Here is a 26,627-nt window from a genome sequence, read left to right on the forward strand (position 1 = left end):
ACTACTACCTGTACGACCCTGAGCAAATCACTTAATTTCTTTGGGCCTCAGTTTCCTCACTTGTAAAACTGAAAAGAGGCTAGGCTAGATGGCCTCTGAGGTCCCTTTCAGATTATGTATGTGTATGTATGTGTGTATGTATGATATACATGTACACGCGCATGTATATGAATCTATATGTACATGTGTATGTATATACATACGCACACATGCATACACATACATATGTAAGTCTACACAGACATATGTACATAGGCTCATGCACATATACATGTATATACATAAATATACGCAGATATGTGTATATGTTTATATATACATATGTATAGACACATGAGCATATGTGTATATGTGCACTTATACATACACTGATTCATGCACACATATGTGTGCAAACATATGAATTTCTGGCTCCTAGTGCCTAAATTGGCCTGACAAGTTTTAGGAAATAATACTACGCTGTCACACTGACTAAGAAGATCCAGGTTTGGGTTCCTGCTGTATCACTAACTGGCCAAGTCGATTCATCATTTCGAGGTCTCCGTTTCCTCATGTATAAAATGAGGATGATCTCTAAGGTTCTTCCAGCTTGAGCACTCATTTGTGCTGACTTTCATAAAGCAGACAATCTCCTGTGTCCTGTGTTAGGCTGCAAGGACGTTTCTAAGGGCAGTAGGACCCCTCTATTTTTCTGTCTCTGTCTTTGTCTTTCTCTCTGTCTCTGACTATCTGTCTCTCTTTCTCTCACTCTCTCTCCCCTCTTGCTTTCCTTTTTCTGCCTCTCTCTCCCCCTCCCAAGCCTCCAGGCAGCACACTGCCTTCAGAAACGCTCTAATCCTCCTCTCAGCCAAGCTGACATTCTGGCTTCCTGATCTGATTGGGCCCAAAGCTCCTGCCTCCGGTTGCTCAGCTGTGGGCCATTAGCGTTAGAGGGGTGATCTCTCCAAACAAAAGGCTGAAGACACAACACGTTCTGCTTAAAATCATGCAGTCTTGGTCTATGGAGACAGAGGATAACATGTACAAGACAACTGGTCTGGAAAAGCATTGTTGAATGTATTCCCAAAAGGTAGGTTGTGTGTGCGTGCGGGCCCGTGTGTTTGTGTCTTTGAGAGTGTGTTTTAACTTGTTTGAACTGAATTTGACCTGATGGGTTTCTGCTTTGTTTTAAGCAACTGTATTTTGTCTGAATGCAGAGCTTTTTGCTCCCAAAGTGGTCTGTGTGTGGAATGTGGAACGACCTCAAATCATTCAGAAAAAAGGGAGTTTCCATAGATTTGGATGGAGCTTAGAAAGGATAAACGCTTCATTGGATCTGTGCTGTCATTGATAGGGGTATCTCTTCCAGGGAGGCAGAGAAAAAGGGACTCGTGTACCCTTCTCATCTCGTATCATTCTCACCACGGGTTGCCTTGATAGAAGGCTCAGAACTGTCAAGCTAACTTCATTTGTCATCAGCCCTCTGCTTGGTTTCAACTCCAAAAACATCCACTGGGTACCCAATGATGTCCCTCCCTCCTATTTTTCATCTCTATAGTATCTTCCTCCATTAGATTATAAGCTTCTTGAGGACAGGGACTGTTGTTTTCTTATTTTTATCCCCAGTACTTAGCACAGCACTTGGGACATTTGTTATTTAGTCATTTTTCAGTCATGTCTGACTCTTTCTTTATGAACCTTTTTGGGGTAAAGATACTGCAGTGGTTTGCCATTTCCTTCTCTAGCTCATTTTCCAGATGAGGAAACTAAAGCAAACAGAGTTAAGTGACTTGCTCAAGGTCACACAGCTAGTGAATATCAGAGGCTAGATTTGAACTCAGGAAGATGAGTCTTCCTGACTCCAGGCCCAGCACTCTATCCACTGTGCCACCTAACTGCTTGGGCCATGATAAGCACTTAATAAATGTTTATTGACTATATTCTATTTCAGAGGTAACAGTGCTAGGAAAACATTAATGACATTCTGAGTTCACTAAGGAAATATATATTAGATCACATTTAATTATATTACTATGTTAAATTATATTTTATATATTTTATATATTTTTATATTATTTATTTTATTTTATATTATTTATTTTATTTTATATTACTTACGTACTTATATTTTCATCTAGCCCATATCTTTCCAACCTTTCCACAAGAACAACAGACTGGATCATTCATCCGCTATTCCTCACCCTTGCTATCCAACTGGGCCACATCTTTTTCCAAAAATAGATATCATAGGTGATATCTTTCGTCCCTTTTCTCCTTCCGTGCAAGTCAATACTGCCATTAAACTGTAATCAAATTGTACACACCACATATCTTTGTCATTGCCCTTTGAATCACTTACAATATTGATGATTCTTCTGAGATCACAGTGTTCCATGATTTGCAGACATATAGGATTATTGAGAGAATATTGATGTTAATACATATAATTACATAGACAGCATTATGTATAGGTATGTGTTTTGTGGTAGTCTCAACATGTAAATCAGAATCCAAGTATAGAGGTGATGGAAGGTAACCTTGGAAAGGATGGCAATGCAGAACAGGGCAGGGGAGGGGAGGAGGACCCCCTTCTGGAGCAGGTGACATTTGAACTGAGTTTTAAAGGAAGTGAGTGGAGGTTCTGAGGGACAGCATCCCAGGTACACAAAGTCACAGAGATGGGAGATGCCATGCTGGGTGTGAGGCACAGCAAGTAGTCCAATATAGACAGGATTTGAACCCAGCTCCTCCTGACTCCAGGTCAAATGCTATATGTGTTATGACATGCTGCTTCCTCCTACCTGTAGTTTGAGGGTTTGAGCTGTTGGCAGCATGGGAACAAGTCTAAGGAGGTGCGGTATGGACAGAAGATAGATAAAGGCCAGACCACCCATGCTATGGCAGTATTTCTGGGAAGTGACCTGAGACCATCCATATGGGCAAGTGCGAATGCTGAAGACTTGAGACCTTGAATGCTGCATTCAGGAATGGCCTGACAGGTAAACTTGAGAATAGGGAGTGCCTGGATGCCATGAAGCTTAGCCTCAATTTCCTTCTCCTGTTTGGGAAAAGTGTGAACATGGAAATAAGGCCATGACTGGCCTGTCCTTAGCGATGCTCTCCTATCAGGACAAGCCCAAGCCCAGAAGCAATGCTGAGAGGCTGGGAGGGCTGGTCTCATCGAGCACAATATCTCTGAATCCTGAGCAGCTGAGTTTGCTTCTGGGTTTCCATTTCAGACCAAAATGGGCCAAGAGGCCCTGACAACCTCATCCTTTGTGGTATTCCAGCATTCTCTATAATCAGTACAGGGTCATCTACAAACAGAAACATAGGAGAACTTCACCATCAATAGAGAAGTCTTCTTCTAGACTTCCTACAGAGCATCCTCTCCAATTCTGGCAACCCCCTGAAGTGAGTATGTGTCTCTCTGGCTCTCTGGTGTTATTTGTCCCTGGTCACATTGGTCAGGGAGAAGGTAAAGCTCGTGTAAGAATCACCTCAGCATACTCAGAAGGGACAGGAAATTCTGCATCTTCAAAGCTGATGTTTCATTTGAAACCCAGTTGGCCAGACTGGCCTACTCTCAGTCATCTGAGATTTTGTGATTGATAAAGTCAGTCAATCAATATAAATTTATTAAGCACCTACTATGTGCCAGGCACTGTGCTGAGTGCTGGTAATAGAAAGAGGGAAGAAGAAAAAAAAACAAAATAAAACAGTCCCTGCTCTCAAGGAGCTCACCCGGAGTTGAATGGGAGAGACAACATGCAAACAACTACGTATAAATGGGATAGTTTCCAAAGGAAGTCACTAAGATTAAGGATTTGGAAAGGCTTTGTGTAAATGGACTTTGTCTGAGACTAGAAGGAAACCAGGGGAAGCCAGAACGGGGAAATGAGGTAAGATGGAGTTCCAAGCATGGGGAACAGAGAATATAAGTGAGGAGATGGGGTGTTGTACGAGAGGAAGACAAAAGAGGCCAGCGTCACAGATCTCCAAGGATGAGGAAGGGACTAAAAGTAGAAGACCACCAGGAAGGTAGGAAGAGGCCACACTATGAAGGGCTTTAAAAGCCAAATAGATTTTATATTTGATCCTGAAGTTAACAATAAGCCAGGTACTCATTTTGAGGCTGAAATATATTTACTTTTTTTTTTAAGAAAATAATTTAATTTTATAGATATTGATTTGGTTTGGGGTCAGCTAATTGGTGCAATAGATAGAGCACTGGGCCTGAAGTCGGGAAGACTCTAGTTCGAATCTGGCCTCAGACACTTAGTAACTGTGTAACCCTGGGCAACTTAACCCCATTTGCCTCAGTTTCCTCACCTGTAAAATGAGCTGGAGAAGGAAATGACAAACCACTATAGTATCTCTGCCAAGAAAACCCCAAATGGAGTCACAAAGAGCAGGACATAACTAAAAATAACTGAACAATGTTAACAAAAATTTGATTTTATGCCACAAATTTTTTTTTTTATAAACCCTCATGGAACCCTCCCTTGTGACAGAGGAAAAACAGTTAAGCAAAGACAACCCATCCAGAGATAGCTGAATGCGGGCAGCCTGTACTATCAAAAACTGTCTCCCATCTGTCTAGCGAGAGGAGGCACGCATGTTTCACCATTAGTTGTCTGGGACCAAGATTGGTTTTTACAGTTATTCCAAGTTCAGCAGCTTTTACTATTGTTTTCCTTTGCATATTTTGTAAGTTATTACATGTTTATTCTCCTGAGTCTCTATTCTCCTCTTTTTCACCAATTCATACAAGTCTCCCCATGTTTCACTGAATTCCTCACAGCCGCCATTTCTTAGAGTGAAATAGGATATTTTTTCATTCTGATACCAGCCAAGCACTGTGCTAAGTGTGGGGATCCAGGCAAAAGACAGAGCCTCCCCTTAGGGAGCCAAACATCCCCAGTTCCTTTACTCAGCCCTCATATGGCAAGAACTTAATGTCCTTCAGCATCCTGTTCGTCCTCTGTTGGATGCACTCTAGCTGAAGAATTCCTTTCCAAAATTATAGTTCCCAAAAGTGAACATAACACTCCAGATGTGGTCTAACCAGTGTAGAATACAGCAGGATTATGACCTCCCTAGTCCTAGACATTCTGCTTTTCTTGATTCTATGAAATTTCCATCAGCATTCTTTGCTACCATCCTATACTTCTGACTCATGTTGAGCTTGCAATTCACTGAAATCCCCATTTATTTTTCAGATGAACTTCTGTAGAAGCCCACCACCCCCATCTTATATTTGTCAAGTTCTTTTCTTGAACCTGAGCATAAGACTTCACATATATCCCTATTCAATCCAATGTTCTAGCCCCTCAAGACCTTTCTGAATTCTCTCTGCTGAGTTAGCTACTTCTTCTGGCTTTGGACCATCTAAAAATTTCATATAAAATGCCACCTACACCTTTATCTAAATCATTGATACAAATATTAAATGGCCAAGGTCCAATCACAGATCTCCAGGGTATTACACTAGAGACTTACTTCCAAGTTAACATGGAAACATGCAGATTACTTTGAGTCCAGTGATTCAACCTGTTTCAACGCTACCTAATTGCGGGGACAGCTACATGGCACAGTGGATAAAGCTCTAGCCTTAGAGTCAGGGGGACCTGAGTTCAAATCTGACCTCAGACATTTGACACTTACTTGCTGTGTGACCTTGGGCGAGTCACTTAACCCCTATTGCCTCACAAAAAAAAAAGAAAAAGAAAAAGAAAACTATACCTAACTGTATTTTCATCTAGCCCACATATCTCTGACTTTTCCATAGGATAAATTTGAGAGACTGATGCAATCCAATTGAATTTAAGAAGTGTGTATTGCGTGCTTACTGTATACCAAACATCTTTCTAGGCATTATGGTTATAAAGACAATGACAAGAGAGCCAACTCTTCAAGCAGTAAACATTCTACTGGAGGCATACAAATGTACATAGATAAGTAAAGACAAGATAAATACAAAGCAATTGAGAGACACTAATAGGTGGGGGGAATCAAGCAAAGTTTCTTGTCAGAGCTTTCAGTTAAGCCTTCCAGAAGAGTTATGGTCTCATAGCAAAGAGCAATGAGGGACAGCACTCTAGGCATGGGAGACAGTCTGTATAGTCAGAGGCAGAAGTTGGAATGTTATGAACTAGGAATGGCAAGCATGCCAGTTTGACTGGAATGTACAATGCATGAAGGGGCATTTTGTATATTAAGCTCAGGAAGGTAGGCTGGAACCATACTATAAGGGGCTTTTAATGCCCCAAAGAGAAGTTTTTATTTTATTCTAAGAGGCAATGGGGAGCCAGTAAAGCTTCTTGAGGAGAATGGTGTGGTTTTGGTAAATTCTAGCTACACAATTACCCTGACCTAACAGTTTAGTAACCATATTCAAAAAATGAAATTAGTTTAGTCTTCCATAACCTGTTCTTAATGAAGTCATAGTGATTTTTTTTTGTGATCACTATTTGATTTTCAATTTGTTCACCAACCATTCCTTGGTAGTATAGCCTAGACTTTTGCCAAGAATCAAATTCAAGTTCGCTGGCTTATAATTTGCACATTCCATTCTCTTTCCGTTTTTTTTCCTTTTTCTTTCTTTTTTTTTTTTACCTAGGAAAAGATTTTGCTATTCTCTAGGTAACACAGTGGATGGAGTGCTGGGGGCTCAGAGTCAGGAAGATACATCATCCTGAGTTCAAATCTGGCCTCAGACATTTATTATCTGTGTGACCCTGGGCAAGTCACAAACCTTTTTGCCTCAATTTTTTATCTGTAAAATGAGCTGGAGAAGAAAATGGCAAACCACTCCATTTATTTTTGCCAAGAAAACCCCAAACGGGGTCATAAAGAGTTGGACATGACTGAAGAACAGCTCAGCAACAACAACAATTCATCTGCCTACATCATGGCTATTTTCTATGCTATCTCTCTTTATGTATATATTTAGGTATTTTTCTTCTTCTTCCTTTTCAGGGTAAAGCTTTTTTGACTGGATTTTCAAGTCTCCAGGCAAATACAGTAATAGCAACCCTAGTTAGTAATATTCCATCCTTGGTTAGTTACATATAATTTCTGTTTTCAGTCATAGACTTGAAATCCAAATCTCATTCTCAGACTCCATCTTCTTAGCCACATGTTTACTTCCCAACCCAGTAAATCAACCAACCAGCATTTATTAAGTACTTAATATGTGCCAGAAATTGTTCTAAGCATCGAGAGTATCCAAAAAAGCAGGAATAAATAGTTCCTGCCTTCAAGAAGCTCACATTCTAATGAGAGAGACAAAATGTAGATAACGAGGTACATATGAACTTTGTACATAATATACGAAGGTAATTTGAAAGGGGAAGGCATTAGCAGCTTGAATAGCTAGAAAATATCTATTACAGAAGGTGTATTTGAGCTAAATCTTGAAAGAAGCTAAGAGGTGAAGGCAAGAGGGAGAGCATTTGGGGCATTGAGAATAACCAGTGCAAAGCCATGGAGACAGAAGGTAGAGTGTGGCAGAACAGAAGCAGCAAGCAGGGCAGTGTAACAGAATTGTAGAGTGCATGGAGGAGAGTAAAGTATAAGACTAGAAATGTAGGAAGGGGACAGGTTGAGAAGAGCTTTAAGTGTCAAACCAGATGAGTTTATATCTTATCCTGGAGGTGACAGAGAGGCACTAGGGCTCCTCAATCAAGGAGGTGACATGGCTATATCTGTGCTTTAAGAAAATCACATTAACAGCTGGGTAAACCATGGAATGGGATGGGGAAAGAGTTGTTCAGCAGTCCAAGAATGAGGAGATGTGGGTCTGAACTAATATGGGCTTTGTGAGAGGAGAGAAGGGCAAGCACCAAGGAGATGTTTTGAAGGTTGAAACAAGAAGATTTAACAACAGATTGGATATGTGGAGTGAAAATGATGACTCAAGGATGAGCCAGAGGTGTCAAGCTTGGAAGGATGTTAATGCCCTTGATGATAATAGTGAAGTTTAGAAGAGAGGAGAGTTTGGGAAGAAAGATAATAATTACTTAATAAATGCTGGTTGATTGACTCGACTGATTTGGGAAGTAAACATCTGGCTAAGAAGATGATGTTTGAGAATGAAATTTGGATTTCAAGAGTTTTGCTTTGAAGATGTTGGATTTAGTTTGAGATGCCCATGGGACAACCAGTTTGAGATGTCCAAAAAGGCAGTTGGTGATATAGAATTAGAGCTCAGGAAAGAGATGAGGTTGAGATCTATAGATCTGGGAATCATCCACATAGAGATGATAATTAAACCCATGGGAGCTGAAGGGATCATCAAGCAATATGATATAGAGCAAAAAGAGAAGAAGGATCAGAGCATGGTTAGCGAGTTTGCCATGGATGAAGACTCAGCAAAGGATACAGGGAAGGAGTCAGACCGTTAGAAGAACCAGGAGAAACCAGTGTCTTGAAAATCTAGAAAAGAGAATCTAGGAAAAAGTACCAGTAGGGTCAAGTGCTCAGTGATATCAAGAAGGATAAGAATCAATAAAACATCAGATTTAGCAGTTAAGAGATCACTGGTAATTTTGGAGAGAACAATTTCAGTTGAATGAGATCAGAAACCAGATTGCAGAGCATTTAGAGAAAGGAAGAGTAGAGGATGTTGAGGCACCCAATGTACATGACTTTCTCAAAGAGTGTAGGTAGGAAGGGGAGAATATATATATACTTAAGACAGTAGTTCACAGGGATGGTTAAACTAAATAAGGGTTTTTAAGGATAGGGAAATATGGGCATGTTGGTAGGCAGCAGAGAAAGAGCCAATAGAAAGGAAGAGAATGAAGATAAGAGAGACAGTAGGAATGATAACAGAGGTAGACTGCTAGAGAAGACAGGAAGGGATGGAATCAAGGGTGAATGGGAAATGGTTGGCCTTGGCAAAAAAGGGCTTTCTCTTCATGAGAAAGAGGAATGAAGAAGCATATAGAGAAGAAAGTTATCTGAGTGGTGTGAGAAAAGGAGTGAGGAAGAAAGGGGAGCTCCCAGTGAATTCCTGCAATTTTTTCCAGGATGTTTGCCTTTCTCTTCTGAATCCCTTGCCTTCTATGGGCAATATCTATGAGAAAAGCATACGTGGTTCTAGGTTTCTTGCCCAAGACAATGTAATTTTTAGCAATGTTTTCCAAGTGCTTTCGGACAATATCATTTATATACATCTGAATCGCCAGCTATGTGTAGTAGTCATCTTATTTGTCAAGTATTGAGACATTCTCAATGTCACATCTTGGCAACACGCCTCAGGTAAGGAGACAGATCTCTCTGTTGTTTATTAGATTAACAAACAAACAGGTGTGTTATTAGCCTTCAGCAGGGATCTACCAACTGCCACTACTAGTCAAGTCAGCAAGCACCTACTATGTGCCGGGCACTGTGCTAAGTACTGAGGATAGAAATATAAGCAAAAAGAAAGACTGCCCCCCAAGAGCCTATATTATAAGAGGAGAAGGAGATGATACCTGAAAGGGAGCTGAGAAATTGGGGGGGAAGGAAATAAGACACCCACATAGGGGCATGGTAGAGAAGTCCAGAAAGTCAGGAGCAGAGCTGAGGAGTGAGAATGGCCAGCCTGGGCACCTCTAGGTTCATAAGAGAAAGAGGCCACAGGGTCAGAGTGATCTTGCACATAAGAAGGCAATGAGGCACAATGGAGTCTCTTCTTCCTCTGACCCCTATTGGATGGTCTCTCATCTTACACCAATGAGAAGTGGCTCCTTAGTGGACGAGTAGCTGCTTCAGAGTGCAGAACTTCCTCCTCTTTGGGAGGAGTCTTATAACAATGTCTTAGCTCCAATGATTCTGCTATCATCCTCCTTCTCTGTGTGACATCCTTCCTCCCTTCAAATGCCCAATACAAGTCAGAATTCTTCTCTGCCTCTTTTTTCACAGGACCATAAAGTTAGAGCCAAAAGGAACCTTAAAAAAACATCGTGTCCAGCCCCCTTATTTTGCAGATAAAGAAACCAAAGGATATAGAGGTTAAGTAACTTTCTTAGGGTCACACATCTAAGGTGGCTGAGGTGGGATTTGAACCTAGGTCTTTCTGGATCTAAGTCAAGTATTCTATCTATCATACCAAGCTTCCTCTCTTTTATTTTTTTTCTTTATTTTCACATTAAAATCCTCTTTTCATTAAAAAAAAAGAATATATGATGACTCTCTGATGACTTGAATCAATGGATAAATGAATGGACATACAATAATTAAGTGCCTACTATGTGCTGGGAGGAGGTGAGGATACAGTACATTCAGAGCAATGAGGGCCAGGAAAGAAAGTTAGTTTGGGGAGCTACAGAGAATGTAAGTGAAACCAATGAGCAGCCACTTGTCAAATCTTTTCCAGTAGCAATGGTATTGTTGATCTACTGGTTGTTTGCAGAACAAGAGCAAGAAGGAGGAGGGTTGGAAGAAGACAACATGGCAGCAGGGTAAGTTTATCGTGCTACAGAGGCCCAGGTCTCCTAGGTGATGGCTGGATGGGATATAAAGCATCAGCTTCAGCCCCCTACCTATGGAGTGTGTTCAGTGAATTTTCATTCTCTCTACTCCTCTCTTCCCCAATCAGAACGGCTCCTATCCAGGGCACAGTGACAAACTGGAATGGATTAACTTCCCTGAGGGGAAAGGGACAGGACTTGGTTTCTCGAGTTCCTCATTCAGAGGGTTAGTGGGTTGCTGTCCTAGGGAAGGAAAAGTTGGACAAGGCAGAATCTGGAAAGTAAGCAGATATGCCTCAGACCCCTTGACCTTCTCTTCTAGGAAGCAGGATCAGCCTGAACGTGTCCCATTATTAGCAGTCACTTGGACATGGCACTTTAAAAATCATGTACTTTATACAGGGACCTGCAAAATTCTTCCTACATTCCTTTCTCACTGGACATGAGGTCCTCAGTCCTCGCCTTGCTAGCAATTCCCCTGAGAAATGCAGTGGCAAGTTGCTTATGGGCATCATGGGAAGAGTTCTGAAATGGAAAGACCCAAGTTCAAATTCTGCCTTTGATACCCACTTCCTGAGTGACTTTGTCACTTCAGGCCTCTGGGCCTCAGTTTCCTCACCTATAAAATGGATGCCATTTCCTCCAAGGCACTTTTCTGCTCTAAATCTACAATCCTATTGTAAACTCCGGACTTGTTCTTGCCTCACCTTATTATCACCTTCCAGTCTTGATAGTCTTACCCAATTTCCTTTCTCTTTTCTCACTAACCTTTTACCTCGTCTTACCTTATCCTTCTCACCAACTATCTTGTCCTTCTCCTTCATGTTCTCTTTCTCCTCTTCTTCCTTCTTCTCTTCCAGAACTGCTGTTTGCATCCTTCTTATCATCCATTTCCTTGAACTTAGTTTGTCCTTCTCTCTTACCCTTTTCCTTTAGCCCTTTCCTTTCCCTTCATTCTCCTCCTTTAGTTTGAGTCTTTTCCATTCTCCTCTTTCAACTCCTCCTTGAGACTTCCTGTACTTTCCCTCACCAAATTCAATCTTTATCCTTTACAATTCCAAAGTTTTCCAATCACCATTTACATTTTTTCCTTCCATCAACTTACAACCTCTTTCTTCTCATGCCCATTCTTCCGTAGAAATGAGATCTTGGACACAGGGCAGGAGTGAATTTTTCACTTTTAATGCTAGTCGTGTTGGTGCTACGTAAACACAAACAAGTCCTTACCTTTCAGCTGAAGCTCTGACCTGGAGGATTTCCCACTGTCTTCGAGCTAATTTGACGAAATAATTCCTTTCTGTGCCTCCAATAGACTAGATTTGCCCAAAATAAATTTCTAGCCAAACTCCAATATATGTTACTAACCTCCTGTCCTAACAAATAGGAACAATTTTAATTAGCTGGGACTTTTCTCAGTCATCTATTTAATTTTTCAAAGAACAAATAAACACCTGCTTTGTGAAAGACATTGTATTAAATTAAGGATTGTGGATAAAAACATATATGATACATTCTGTCATTTATGGGAAATTTCCCTTCTCACCTCCAGAGTAAATTGTTCTCATCTGACAAATTGGCTTTTCCCACTCCTACAATATATTTCTATTGTTAGGGGGTGACTGGTCGGTACCTGCATTAGGAAGGCAGCTTTCCTAAATGGACAGCTGGGGATATGACAGTACTGTCAACCTCACCTCAAATGACAGCCTCAAAATAAGGCTCCTTAGTCTGTTTTTTTTCCCCTTTGTTAGCTTTAGGAGACAAATATTGGGCATCTCTGAAGAAGGAGGAGGAGGAGAAGAAAGAGATGGAAAAAGAAGAGGAGAATGAAAATAATAATAGAAATAGTTTCTAAGTAAACTCCATTGAAGAGAAGATAACAGCAATAATAAAAAAAAACAGTAATAACTTACTACATAGGGTTTCATAGTTTTTAAAGTGCTTTCATGTCTTTTATCCCATTTAATCTTCACAACCATTCTGTGAGGTAGGTAAAGTGGATATTCTTATTGCCATTTTACAGATGAGGAAAGTAAGGCTCCAGTAGTTTCAGTGACTTCCAGGGGAGGAGATGTCAAAGAAGACTTCACGGGAGAGGTGGCAACTGAATTATGCCTTGAACAAAGGTAGGAACTTCAACAAATGGAAAAGATCGAAAGGAGAGTCCAATCCATGCACAGGGGACATCATCAAAGACATAAATATGAGAGGACAGGACAACAGGGATGGAGAATAATCCAAGTCAGCAGGAATGGAGAAGGGAGATAAATAGTATGAGACAAGGCTGAGCAGGAAGGTTAGAGCCAGCTCGTGGAGGATCTTGAATCCTAGGGTCTGAAGTTTCTCATCTATTTTGTAGGTAATGGAAAGGTATGGAACTGATGCAGTAATAGCGATACATTAGGAAGATTGTTAGGACTGTTGTATAGAGGATGAACTGGGGAAGGAATGAACAGGAAGAAAGAAGACTACTTAGGAGAAAATTGCAATAGGGTTTGAACCATCAGTAGCTTGTCCTTGGGATGAACGGACTTGCTAAGGATGTGAAAGGAAACAATGATCCTGTGCTTTTGATAGCAAAGGGTCTTAGAGCATTAGAGCTAGAAAGGGTCTTGGATGTCATCTAGCTCAACCCATTAATTTGACAGATCAAGAAACTGAGGTCTGAAGTTTGTTGGTGTTGAGTCACTTTTCAGTTGTGTCTGACTTCATGACCCCATTTGGGGTTTTCTTGGCAGAGAAATTGGAGTGGTTTGCCACTGCCTCCTCCAACTCATTTCACAGATTAGGAAACTGAGGTAAAAAGAGGTGCCCAGGGTCACACAGCTAGTAAGTGTCCGAGACCAGATTTGAACTCAGGTCTTCCTGACTCCTGTCCTGCTGCTCTATCCACTGTGCCACCTAGGTGCCTGACATCTGAAGAGGGGCAGTGATTTATACAAGTGCACTAGTTAGTCTAATTAACTAGTTAGGTAGCTAGTTAGTGGCAGATCTAGACTAGTATCAAGGTCTATCACTCTTTCTAGTGTGACATAACAGATTAGAGTGATGGATTTGAAGTAAGGAAGACTGGGCTTTGCAAATTGCCTCCAATACTTGCTACTTGTATAATCAAGGACAAATCCCTTGACCTCTCTGAGCCTCAGTTTCCTCATTTGTAAAATGGGATAATAAAATCTACCTCACAGAGTTGTTGTCAGGCTGAAATGAGAAGGTACTTTGTAAGTACTAGATGACTATTATTATTATTATTATTTCAAACTATATCACACTGCCTCAGTTCTGAGTAGGACCCCTTTCTCCTTCCACTTTCACTCTCTCTACCGTTTATGCCTCTGCCTTTCCTATCTTCTAGCTTGAGGTAGAATGTGGATCAAAGGGCCAGGATTAGAAGAAGAGAAACATTCCAAGGTGCTCCCCTTCTCTCCTACTTTACAAACATTTAATAAAAAGTAATTTGAATCTCAGTGGTGTCTCTTCTAAAGGGAAGCCTGAGGGTCAGGGTGCAAGTTTTCTAGAATCTGTATGTTTCTCCCAGTAGAGAGGCCAGTGCTTGACACCTAGAAGGCACCACCTTACAAAAGCAGCCACAGTCACCATGCATGGCTCTCTATCTACTCAGGGCTGAAGTCAGTCTCTGACTACAACAGAGAAGTTAGGAAGATTATTTCCTATTTCAGGTTAAAATACACAAGAGCTGTAGTATATTCTGATGAAAACAACACTGGACTCGAAGTCAGGAGATGCGGGCTTTTGTCCCAGCTATGATATTAACTAGCAGCAAGAAGAAACTTCCCAGTGACATGGATAGAGTGTTAGACTTGGAGTCAAATGATCTGAGTTCAATTCAAATCCTGCCTCAGACACTTATAGGCTGTGTGACCCTAGGCAAGTCACTTAACCTCTCGCATTCGGTAAACTGGGAATATTAATAGCACCTATCTCACACAGTTGTTGTAAGGATCAAATGAAATGATAATTTGTAAAAATGCTCACCACAGTGCTTGATGTAGTAGGCGCTTAATAAATGCTTATCCAAATGAGTTAATATATGTAAGCACTCATTTAAATACCAGCTATTATTATTATTAGCTTTGTGAACTGTGTTTTTCTGAAAGACTTGTGATCTTTAAATCATTTCTTTGCATTCTGTCTTCACGGTCAGTTACTTTGACTTGTATAGAATTCATGCATTCTTTTAATTTTTTAATTCTTTTTCATGTGAACTTGCTAACTATTACCAAACCAACATTTCAGTATAAAAAAAGAATAAGACAGAGATTGTTTAAGAAAACAAAGTTGCCTTTTGCTTTTCTTCTGAAAAATTTTCTTTAACTTCTTTTTTTTCAGATTCTCTATTTTGGAAATATTCTATCTTGTGTTCTAAGTTATCTAATCTGTTACTTGGTATTTTTAAAAGTTTCTTCTTTGAGAGTTCTAATTTCTAACATAATTTTAATTCTAATTTTTTTTTCTTTTAAAAGTTTTATTGCTCTTTTGAGCCCCTTTAATTTTTTTTTTATATTCCATCATTTCTGGGGAACTTGCAAAATTTGTCTTTCTTTTTCATTGTGGGTTTTTTTTCCAAAGCATAATAAATATTCATTGTATTTTGGACTCATCTAGAATGTTTGCTCATTTATCTTTCTTTCACTACAAGTTTTACTGTGTTTTTTTAAATCTACTTAGGAGCTAAACTTATATTTAGTCTCTTTTTCTTGGCGTTTTTACTTCTAATCTTTTTCTTCTTTTCCTACTGGTTTGTATCAGGCTCCTATCCTCACTATTTGGTCCCTTCTCCTTTTACTGCCATGGCCCATTTTTTCCTGTACAGACCTCTAACCTGGTATAACCTTAGCCTTGTCAAATGCATGGATATGGGGACATGTGTAGGTCTCTGTTCTGTGTAAAGTAGAACTAAGGTTACTTCATGGCCCATTTTTTCTTGTTCAGCCCCCCAAGGTTGTCATTGCCATTTTAATTACTGTAATTATGTATTTCTTCTTGTTTCAAAGTTGTTGGGGTTATGTTGAAAACAGTTACAACATTCTTGTTAATCAACTTCTTGGTTCAAACTCTAAGGACCAGTTTTTGGAGATGACCCACAAATTCAACCCCACCCAGAACCTTATTTTATTCACTCTTCTAATTCAGGTCATACCCTATAGCTCTTAGGATATCGGTCCCTTCTGCTCCTCTCTCTTGCTACCTCTGGTCCTTGGTTGGGCCATGAAGATCCTAATTTCCACCACTCTGCCCCTGCTTGTCTTTCTGACCTATCCATGGACACTCTTTTTTTTTTCTCCTGAAAAAAAAAAACAAAAGAGGCTGCCACTTCTAATATTTCTAGGGTGTAGGTCCAAAAGAGAATCAGTAACAAGCACGACTGAATTTGGAATATAGCTATGAGAACAATCTTCTCATCTTTTAAAAAAAATTAACATAAAAGCATAAAAATTCCTAATGAAACAGCTGTATTAACATTTTAAAATCACATTTGGATATAATTTTAAGTTTTACAAATTGGTGACATAGTAGATAAACAATTGACTTTGGTGTCAGAAAAATCTGAATTCAAATTCTACTTTTGATGAATACCACCTGTGTGATGATGGACATTTAATCTTTCAATGCCCCCAGACAATTCTCTAAGACTATAAATTACAAAAGAATTGAATGTCTGCATGGAGGGAAGGAGTCTCTACAACAAAAGATCCCTCCCTAATAAAATCTTAGTTCTAGACTCCCGTACTCACAACAACCCTATAAGAGACTTGCCTATGATCACACAGCTAATAAGCTTTAGATATGGGATTTGAACACATTTCCTAACTCCAAATTTAACACTCTTTCCATTGCACCATTTTAGTATGCATTTACATTACATATAATTTGCTATATAGGGTATCCCAAAAGTCTTAGTAAAATTTTAAGGTTTAATAGTTTAAGCATTTAAAGTTTAAGCTATTAGTAGTTTAGCTACTAAAGCTTAACATGGCACTCAGACTATTGAAACACTCTGTATGAGGGTATCTTGTAGGGGAGTGAATTGATGGGTGGGCAAGTTTCATTAGACAAAGTAGGAAGTAGCTAGGTGGCTCAGTGGGTAGAGTATTGGGCCTTGAGTCAGGACAACCTGAGTTCAAATCCAGCCTCAAACACTTAGTAGCTGGGTGACCTTGGTTAAGTCACTTAACCTCTGTTTGTCATAATCCACCGGAGAAGGAAATGGCAAACCACTCTAGTATCTTTGCCATGAAAACCCCATAGATAGTATGGCCAGTGGAGTCATGAAAAGTCAGATACGACTGAACCACAACAACGGAGTGGAAGGAAACATTGCTTTACTATTGCAAGAAATGGCAAATATGAGAAATAGAGAGGAACATAGCAAATGGCAAGGTATGAGACTGCAGTTCCTTAACCTTCGCTCCTCTTGATGGGCCTGAGAGGGAAAAGTGTTTCTTGGTTCCTACCCCTTAGCACCACTATTGTTAAAAACTGCTCTCAGGCACATTTCCTCTGCTTCATTGCTATAGCTACCAACACTGCCCCAGAAATGGTGAACCACTTCTTCCTTTCTTTGTTTTTCCTCTTTTTCTTGGGTCTCGCCAAGTCTTCCCCATCTCAAAACCTTGTGAAATTTATTCCCTTGACTTAAAAGATAAGTCTATGTGGGTCCAGACTAGACCCATATGGGGTTTTAACCTACAGTTTAAGATGCCCTGGTCTAGAGCTCTGTGCCCACCTTTGGTGGAAGTAGAATCTTCCCCCTGCTTCTTCTCAGAGCATCAGTGTGACACAGCGTGAAGAAAGAAGAGCCAGTTTGACAGTATGAACAATGCCAAGAATAATGCAAATGAAAAGGGCGCAATAAGACATCAAAATTCAATGACCAGTTTCAGTTCGGTTTTTCCCAGTGCAAAGGTGGCGAACTGTGGGTGCAGCCACTACTTAACGTGTCAGATGAGTCAAAGGTACTGGACAGTTTTCCTTGTGTAACCTTAGGTTCATGTCTGGGTACTTGCATAAGACTCGGTGCCTGCTTGAGGCCAGAGGAGGAGAATTTTTCTCCCGGCTTCCAGCTTTGAGAGAGGACACATACATGGTTCTAGGCTTTCTTTAATGAGAGGCTCCTGAAGGGAGAGAAGAGCTTTGGAAAGAAGCCAACATATAGAGAAGGTCATGGCTTGACATGTCACCAGTTTCCAGCTTGCCACACTAGAAGCTTTTGGGAATTTCCCCTTGGGTGAGATGGGGACTCTCTCTTTCAGTTGAGCTGAGATATCTTGCTGCCAGTCAGAGAGTTCATTCATTCTGTGTATTACTCTCTGGCGAATTCTGACCTGTATAATTTCTCTGATTTTAATTTGCTATTACCTTGGATAAATGAGTTTATTCATTATATATTTTGGTCTTTGTGTACTAGCTTTTGGTGGGAAGGTAGACAAGCTTTTAGATATGTCTTAGGGCATTCCTTCCCTATTAAGAGAAGAGTGGCTTGAACCCAACAATCACATAATTCTAATTCAGTATCTCTTCTCTAAGGATAGAAGAGTGAGCCAGCTCCATGGCCCCAGCTTCCTGCTCCCCTCCAAGCAGGAAGAAAAACCTCCCTGAGAGAGGGGTGGCAAGATTCCAAATATAATTCACATCTTCCTGCCAGCCTCATATAGAGAATTATATGGGGACACACACACATAACCTACCTGGACAATATGTGCACCTATACCTAGACAGGTAGGTACTTAGAGAGCTAGATCTGGAATTTGGAAGACCTGAGTTCCTGCCTTAGACATGTACTGGCTGTGTGGCACTGAGCAAGTCAGTTAACCTTTGTCTGGCTCAGTTTCCTCAAGAGTAAAATGGGTATAATAACAGCACCTGCCCTTCCCAGAGCTGTGAGGATCAAATGAAATAATATTTGTAAAGTTTTTATCACATTACCTAGCACATATTAGGCACTGTATAAATGCTTATTCCCTTCCCTTATCTCTACTGGGGAAAGTTAGGTGGCATTGTAGATAGAGTGCCAGGTCTGTAGTTTATAGTACCTGAGTTCATATCTGGCCTCAGACACTGTGTGACCCTGGGCAAGTCACTCACCTTGTTTGCTTCAGTTTCCTCATTTATAAAATGGGGATGATCATAATTCCTATTTCTCAGGGTTGTTATGAAGATTGAAAGAGATAATATTTGTAAAGCTCTTAACACAGCATCTGGCACGTAGTAAGCTCTACATAAATATTAGAAAATTATTTTTATTACTTTTATTTTGTTATTATTTTATATTTATAATTATATTACATATTATTTTATACATAGACAATATATTAAAATATATTTATATATTTTATTAATAATAATTATGATTTTATTATTATATTCCTTCCCTAGCTACTTCCCATGATCCAGTGGAATATAGCTGTGTGTTAGAAGGATTAGTTGGGTATTAGTCCTAATTCCTAAGTCTGGGGGGTCACATACAAGGTACTCCAGATCACCTGGCTGGCCCTGTGACCTTTAGCCCTCACACATGACCTTGATCTGCATGGGCACTCAAGAGTCTGAAAGTGTCCGTCATGAGGTCCTGTCATGTACAGGAGTCCAGAGGTTAAGATGGGGTCAAGATCTGTGTCTGAGCAATGACTACTCATCTGGTTAAAACCTCAACCCACAGCCCATAGACAGTAAGACCACAAGACTGAGCCCTGAGTCAGAGAAAGAAAGAATGAGAGAGGCTGGTTGAGATGGTGAGACTGAGAAAGAAAGAATCCATCTGGAAAGCAGAGATTTGGGGTAGGGTGGAGGTGGGGGATTTCTAGTTAAAACAAAAGTTATTTGTATTCCTTCTAAGGAATACTAAGGTCTACCCAAAGACCCAAGCCAAAGAAAGGGTGGCCCTACTAGGCCCCACAGATGTTTCAAGGAAAAGAAAGTCCTCAGTTCTGAAGAACTGATAATGAAATCATACTATTCACTTCTAAAGCCCATGACAGTGACCGAAGGTAGGTCCTCTTCAGAGTGAGTCACAGATGTCTCCTTGACTTCTTCTAATTAAATCTGTTTCTCCTCAAAGGTCAGCATTCAAGATTTTAAAAAACAATAACTCTCATTCAATTTTATGAGTTAATAGTTTTGTTTAACAAGTAGTACTGCAAGGGTGTTAGAAAATACTCCATATCTTTGCTAGGCTATATATTTTTTTATGTTTAAATGTGTTTTCTGATGCTTGACATAAAAAGTGATTCCACCCATGATAATTTCCCACTGTTTTTATTCCAAAGTGCAGTATTTCAGCGACATTTTGGGTAAAAATAGGCTTTTCTTAACTGGCCTGGGAACCTAGCCACCATTTATTTTGTTGTTTCTATGGGGAAAATTCCATATTCCAAACAATTGATTATAAATGAGGTTTTGGCACAACTCATTTGTAGGATAAAAATTGCTCTTATATTGTTAATTTTCTTTTTATGTGTCTTTGTTTTATCTCATATACTAGACTATAAGCTCTTTGAGAGCAGGGACTGTATATTCAAGCTGAACATTTTGTATCCTTTACAATACCTAGTGCAGGGCCTTGCACAAGGATGCAACCAATCAATCAGTCGATCAATAAAGAAGCATTTAATAAATACCTGACATATAGTAGGCACTGTGCTAGGCATTCACAAAGACAAAAGTGAAATCATTCCTGGCTTCAAGGAGTTTACATTCTTTAGGGGGGTAGATCAATGTGTGTGTACATACACATATTCATATTCATATATACATATTTATGTGTGTGTGTGTATATTAGATAGATAGATAGACAGATAGATAGATAGATAGATAGATAGATAGATAGATAGATAGATAGATAGATAGTTGTTGAGTTGTTTCAGTTGTGTCTGACTCTTTGTGACACCATTTGAGATTTTGCTGGCAAAGATATTAAAGGAGTTTGCCATTTCCTTCTCCAGCTCGTTTTACAGATGAGGACCTGAGGCAAACAAGATTAAGTGACTTGTCTAGGGTCACACAGCTAGTAAATGTCTGAGGCAGGATTTGAATTCGTGAAGATGAGTCTCCCTGATGTGCCATTTAGCTGCCCATGTATATACATAAGTAGATACAAAATAAAAATAAGGTAATGGGGAGGAGGGGAGGTAAGTCGCTAGCAGCTGGAGGTACCAAGAAAGGTTTCCTGTAGATGATGGCGCTGGAGTCGAGTCTTGGAGAAAACAAGGGGTTCTAAGAGTCAGAGATGAAGAGAAAATATATTCTTGGGCTGGAGGACACTCAGTACAAACACATAGAGACAGAAAATGAACTCCATTCAAGGAAAATTAAGAAAGTCAGTCTGGTAAGACCACAGCATGCAGGAAAGGATGCAACATGTAATAAGTCTGTGAAAATAGGAGGTCAGATTGTGAAGAGCTTTAAAGAAGAAACAGAAGGAATAAGCATTTATATAGCATCTACTATGTACCAGGCACTGTGTTCAATGAATTTTTCGACTATTATCTCATTTTATCCTCACAACAACCCTGGGAGGTAGATGCTATCATTGTGCCCATTTTGCAGCTTAGCAGACTGAGGTAGACAAAGGTTAATTGACTTACCCAGGATCACACAACCAGTCATCCTGACTCCAAGTCCAGCATTTTATCTATTATACCACCTGGCTTCCACGAGGATAGATTGGAATGGGGAGAAACCTAAGGCAAAGACCACCGAGGAGGTTATTGCAATAGTCTAGGTAAGTGGGTCTGAATTTGAGTAATGGCCATGTGAAAAATGGTCTGATGATGCAAGAGATGTCATGGAAGTTGAAATATCAAAGGTTTGTGAACTGGTTGGATGGGGGAGATGAGTAAGAGCAAAGAATCAGGGAAATGTAGCCAATTATTTTTTGAGTGGCTGATCAGTTGATATGTTCAAAACAGTTCTTGAATGAAGCAGAACTGACCATAGTGGAGGTAGTGTAGCATAATGGAAAGAGCTGTGGGTGTGGCATCAGAGTACCTGAGTTTGAATCCTGGCCCCACACTCCCTGTTTATATAACCCTGGGCAATTCACTTAACCTCTATGGTTTTATTATCCATCTGTAAAATGAAAGGGGTGGGAGAAAAGGAAGCTTGGAGCAGATGAACACTAAAGGTTCCCTTCCCTCTTGAAATCCTTAGCTCCTCAGAATGAAGAGAATGTTGTACACAGTAACAGCAACATTGTTTAATGACTCACTTTCACAGATTCAGCTCTTCTCAGCAATACAGTGATCTAAGACAATTCCAAAAGAGTCATGATGGAAAATGCTATCCACATCTAGAGAAAGAACTATGGAGTCTGAATGCAGATCAGTGCATGCTATTTTTTCTTTTTTTGTTGTTGTTTTTTTTCTTTCTCATCATTTTTTCCTTTTGTTCTGATTCTTCTTTCACAACATGACTAATATAGAAGTGTTTAATATGATTGTACATGTATAGCCCATATCAGATTGCTTGCTGTCTTGGGAAGGAAAGAGGGAAGAAAGAGAGGGAGAAAAAAATTTGGAACTCAAAATTTTATAAATGTAAATGTTGAAAACTAATAATAATAATTAATTAAATGAACAACAACAACAAAAAATTCTTACCTCCTATGACTGACAGAGGAGGTGGAAAGTTAGTAAAGACTAGGCTATAACTGTTGAGCTGACTATGCCCTGGATTAAGGCTTGGGCCATGAAATCACAGAGGAGAGGAGAGACAGAGGACAATGCAGTAGAAGGGCCACATTTGGCAGGGAAAATACATATGCGCAGCAGAGGACCCTTAAAGGATGACTGAGCTTTCCCACTGGAAAAGTGACTAAAAGCAAAGAATTCTGTAAATAGGATCGTGGTTTCAGTTGAAATTTTCCCATAATTGTTTTTAAATAAAATGTTCAATTCTGCCTAAGTTAGTCCCATTGACCCATCCCCCTGCCTTCACTATCCAATCAGATTTTTCACTTACAATCTGCCTGATTCCACTGGCTGAAACATGTAGATGGCAAACCCTCAAGGATGTAAATTCCGTAAGGGCAGGTCTTCTAAACTTGGAATCTTCTCTAGCATCTAGTAGCCACAGTGCCTGGCAATTCTAGGGACTAAATGTTTTCTGGACTGAATTATTTTCCATGGATTTTGACAGTCATGAAGAAATAGCTGTTATGTCCAGAAAATAAACTTGGTCATGATACCCTACCTATACAGGATCCCTAAAGCACCCAGATTTTCTTGCTTTGAAAGCTTCTTGCTTTAAAAATTCTGTTGGTGTCAAGGTTCTTTATATAGTCATTAGACCATTTTGGACCACATTAGTTGGTTAGTGTAGTATAGCAGATGACTGGTAGATTTGGGGACAGGGAGACCTGGGTTTGAATCCTGCATCAGATAGACCTTGAGCAAATCGCTTACTTTCTTGCAGCTTTAATTTCCTCATCTATAAAATGAAGGTCTGTGGTACCTGTTTCATAGGATTGCTATGAGACTCAAATGAGGTTGATAATAATAATAATAATAATAATAGCTAAGGACTTTCTTTTGCCTGTTTTTGTATCCTCAGCATTCATCACAATGCTTTGCACATAGGGGTGCTTAATAAATATTTATTGAATGATTTATTAGCTAGTACTTATATGACACTTTAAGGTTTATAAAGGGCTTTACTAACATTAAGTAACCCTAGGAGGCAGTTGCTCTATGACAGACAGAGAATAAATAAGTCACTTACCAAGGGTCACAGTTACTGAGTATCTTATAAGTTTAGATTTGAACTCCAGGTTTTCATGACTTCAGGTCCAGCTTTCTATCTACTATGCTACCTAGCTGTGTGTGGATGAGTGGATAGATAGATAGACAGATATAGAAAAATAAAAAGATAGATATGGAAAAACAGACAGATAGAAAAATACAGATAGAAATATATGGATATACATACACATATACATATATGCATAATAATATACATAGATTATGTTTGTAAAGCATTTTGCAAACCTTAAAGTGCTATGTACATGTCAACTATTTTATGTATTACAGTAGACTATATTCATAGGGTTCCCCCCAACACTAAACGTCATTAAGTTGCTCTTAAAAATGGACGTCATCTGTCACTGGATTCTACCATTGACTAGTAGCTGGGCACCATAATAAACACTACACCTTTACAACATTTAGGTTTGTGCTTCCGTAAATATAACTATATGGTGCTAAGGTCAATAGAATGTTAAATTGCACCAGTAAGTAAAAAGAAATGCTTTTGGGGTAAGCACTTCAGTGTGTGATTCTGGCTGACCCAGGTCTCAGAGACAGGATAATGTCTTGTAGGCAGTCATTGAGGAGAGAATTCTAGTCCCCTCTTTTTTAAAGCAAGAGAAATCATAGGATCTAAAAAAAAAAGTGATATTGTTGGAAGCCAGAGATAGGTTATGACACCCCATGCTAATTATGCTCATTATCTTCTCCCCTCCCCCACAAAAAGTTTACCCTTTTCCTAACTTTCCTATTAGTAGAGATTGTTACCATCCTCGTAGGCACTCAAGTACCCAGGTCCACAACCACAGTGTCATCTGTGACTCTGCAGTTGCCCATGTATCCAATCTATTGTCAACTCCTGAGGTTTCTATGACTTCTCAGAGTATCTCCCGTATTCTACCCCTTCTCTCCACTCACACAGCTCCCATCCTGGAACAGGCCCTCATCACCCCTTGCCTGGTCCATTTCAGTAACTTTCTAGTTGATCTTCCTGCCCCAAGTCTTTCCCTACTTCAATCCATCCTCCACCTACCTGCCAAAGTGATTTTCCTAAAGAACAGATCTGACTCTTCTGGCTTCCCTAGCTTCCTTCAAAACTCAGCTTACATCCCATCTTTTGTATGCCTCCTTCCCCTCTTCTCTTCACCTCCCCTGAATACCCTAGCCTATGTGTTCCCTCTAATTATTTTCCCTCTGAGACTGCTTTCCTCTTACACACATACACACACATCTATCTATCATCTGTATCTTTATATCTTGTATGTACATAGCTATGTATATCATGGCTCCCTCATTAAAATATGAGCTCTGTGAAAGGACCATGTTTTTGCATTTCATCGTATCCCTAGTGCTTAGCAATCATTCAATAAGCATTTATGAAATATAAATACCTACTATTATTTAATATACTATTAAATATAAATACGAACAATTTGCCAGACACTGCGCTAAATACTGGAGATACAGAGAAAGGTTAAAAAAAAGTCTGTGCTCTCAAGGAGCTCACAATCTCATCAGGGAAATAACAGGTGAACTCTGTATAAACAAGCTCTATGCAGGATAAATTGGGAGTTGTCTCAGAGGGAAGGCACTAGGATGAAAGAAGGATTGGGAAAGGCTTCTTGTAGAAGGTTAGAGAAGCCAGGAGCTGGACATCAGGAGGGAGAGCATTCTAGGCAGGGAGGGACAGCCAGTGAAAATGCCCAGAGTCAAGAAATAAATGTTCTGTGCAAGGAACAGCAAGGGGATGAGTGTCACTAGATCGTAGGGTATGTGGAGGAGAGCAGACTGAGAAGGTGAGAAGTTTGAGGGCCAAGAAGAAGTGATGAGAACCACTGGAGTTTATTGACTAGAGGAGGTGACATGGTCAGACTTGTGCTTTAGGAAAATCAGTTTGTCAATTGAGTGGAGGATGGACTGAAGTGGAGAGATGCTTGAGACAGGGAGACCAATCTTATCACAGTGCCCGGCACATGGTGTTGCAATCCCTTCATAAAATGCTTGCAGACTGACTGCTCGTTGGCTGACAGGCTAGAAAAGGGGGGCCAATCAGAATAAAGGGAATTTAATTTCACTTCAAAGTATTCAGAGCAAGGGTCCTTTCTGTGAGGAAGAGTTACTTTTCCTTTCTATAAAGCTTAAGAAAACTCCAAATTGGGTCACAAAGAGTCAGACACGACTAACTGACTCAACAGCTAAGTCTGCAAGGTTGGAGCAGACAGTAAAACTCATGGCTAACTTTGCCCTCACTCTTTTAGGAAAGCTGGAAAATCTAAGCAGAGAGCCTGTTGTGACGGGCGATGACCTTGAAGCCTCACCAGGTGAGGCATTGCCCATGATCTCCCAAGTGGCCGTCTTGGACTTAAAGCCAAATTAAATGAATGCGTGTCTGTTTCTGCCTGGCCTTAAGATGGCTTCTATTTCATGGGAAAGTACCCATAGGTTGTATGTTGTCCCACAGAAATGAGATCTCTCAGCATAGCCTTTTGTGGACAAGAACAGTTTCTTCTTCATGAAATTTTTGGCAAAACAGCGTCCACTTATCCAATTTCAACAGTGCAACCAAATTATTAAAGATAAACATTCCGTGCAGATAAACCTCTGAGCTATTGGCTTAAATACAAAACTTTCTGGAATTATACTGTGTTCTTTTAGGGTCCATTAAGTTGCTATACAGATTGGTGGGGTGGGATTCCATTTGGGGGTCAGTGAGATGAATGCTCCTGGGGCGTTTAGGCTGAAGTGAGAATGTTTTCAGTTCTCGATTGCACAAGAGCAGAACAGTTTTTGAGGTTATGGAGCTCGCCTTTCCCCATAGTTGTTGTTCTTGGGCAATCTGAATGGTCTCATTAATAAGCCAGTGTTCGTAAACAATCCTCATTTCCTCCAGCTGAAAGCAATCTCTCCCTCCTCTAAACTCCTGTTGTGCTTTGTACCTCCTGCGTGACAATGATCAGTGGCTGTGACCGCACTCCTTTATTGGATTGTAAACTGTATGAGGACACGTATTGTCTGATTCAGTGCTTTGCGTAAGGTGAGAGCTCAGCGATTTTTTTTTTATGTGTAGCATGGCATGCTATAAAATCAAAGTAACCTGGGGATTCAATCAGTTAATTAAAAAAAATGACAACAGTAAATTAAATAAAAAGATCACTAGAATCATTCAAACAGTGAAGATTACCATTTAGTAAATAAATCATCTCTCAGGAGAGCTTTGGTAGACAAAGCACCATTTGACTGTTTTCACTGTTAAACCCTGTTTGGTTCCTGTCTTACTGAGGTAGTCTATGGAAATATTTGCAAATTGCACTCATCTCTGGACAGCTTACTCAGATTTTTTTCCTTGCTCTTTCCTTCTTCCAAAGTGCAGCAGTAAGGGAGGGAATTTCCTTCACCCCAACCCAGGAACAGCATTCTAGCTCGAGGA

At 40.0% G+C, this 26,627-nt stretch overlaps 1 long non-coding RNA gene across 2 annotated transcripts in view; it reads left to right on the forward strand.

The window, feature by feature from the left end:
- The first annotated feature begins 612 nt into the window (after positions 1-612).
- LOC144455784 (uncharacterized) overlaps positions 613-26,627 on the forward strand; it is a 60,212-nt gene continuing 34,197 nt past the window's right edge. Inside the window, exons 1-2 of one of the 2 annotated variants that reach the window (XR_013484548.1) lie at positions 613-1,069; positions 12,463-12,565. This is a non-coding gene — a long non-coding RNA (uncharacterized LOC144455784). The remainder of the gene's footprint in view (positions 1,070-12,462; positions 12,566-26,627) is intronic. The other variant, XR_013484549.1, reaches the window with a different exon arrangement.

Source organism: Phascolarctos cinereus, unplaced genomic scaffold (assembly GCF_003287225.1).
Source record: "Phascolarctos cinereus isolate Bilbo 61053 unplaced genomic scaffold, phaCin_HiC Scaffold_2;HRSCAF=192, whole genome shotgun sequence".
NCBI lineage: Eukaryota > Metazoa > Chordata > Mammalia > Diprotodontia > Phascolarctidae > Phascolarctos > Phascolarctos cinereus.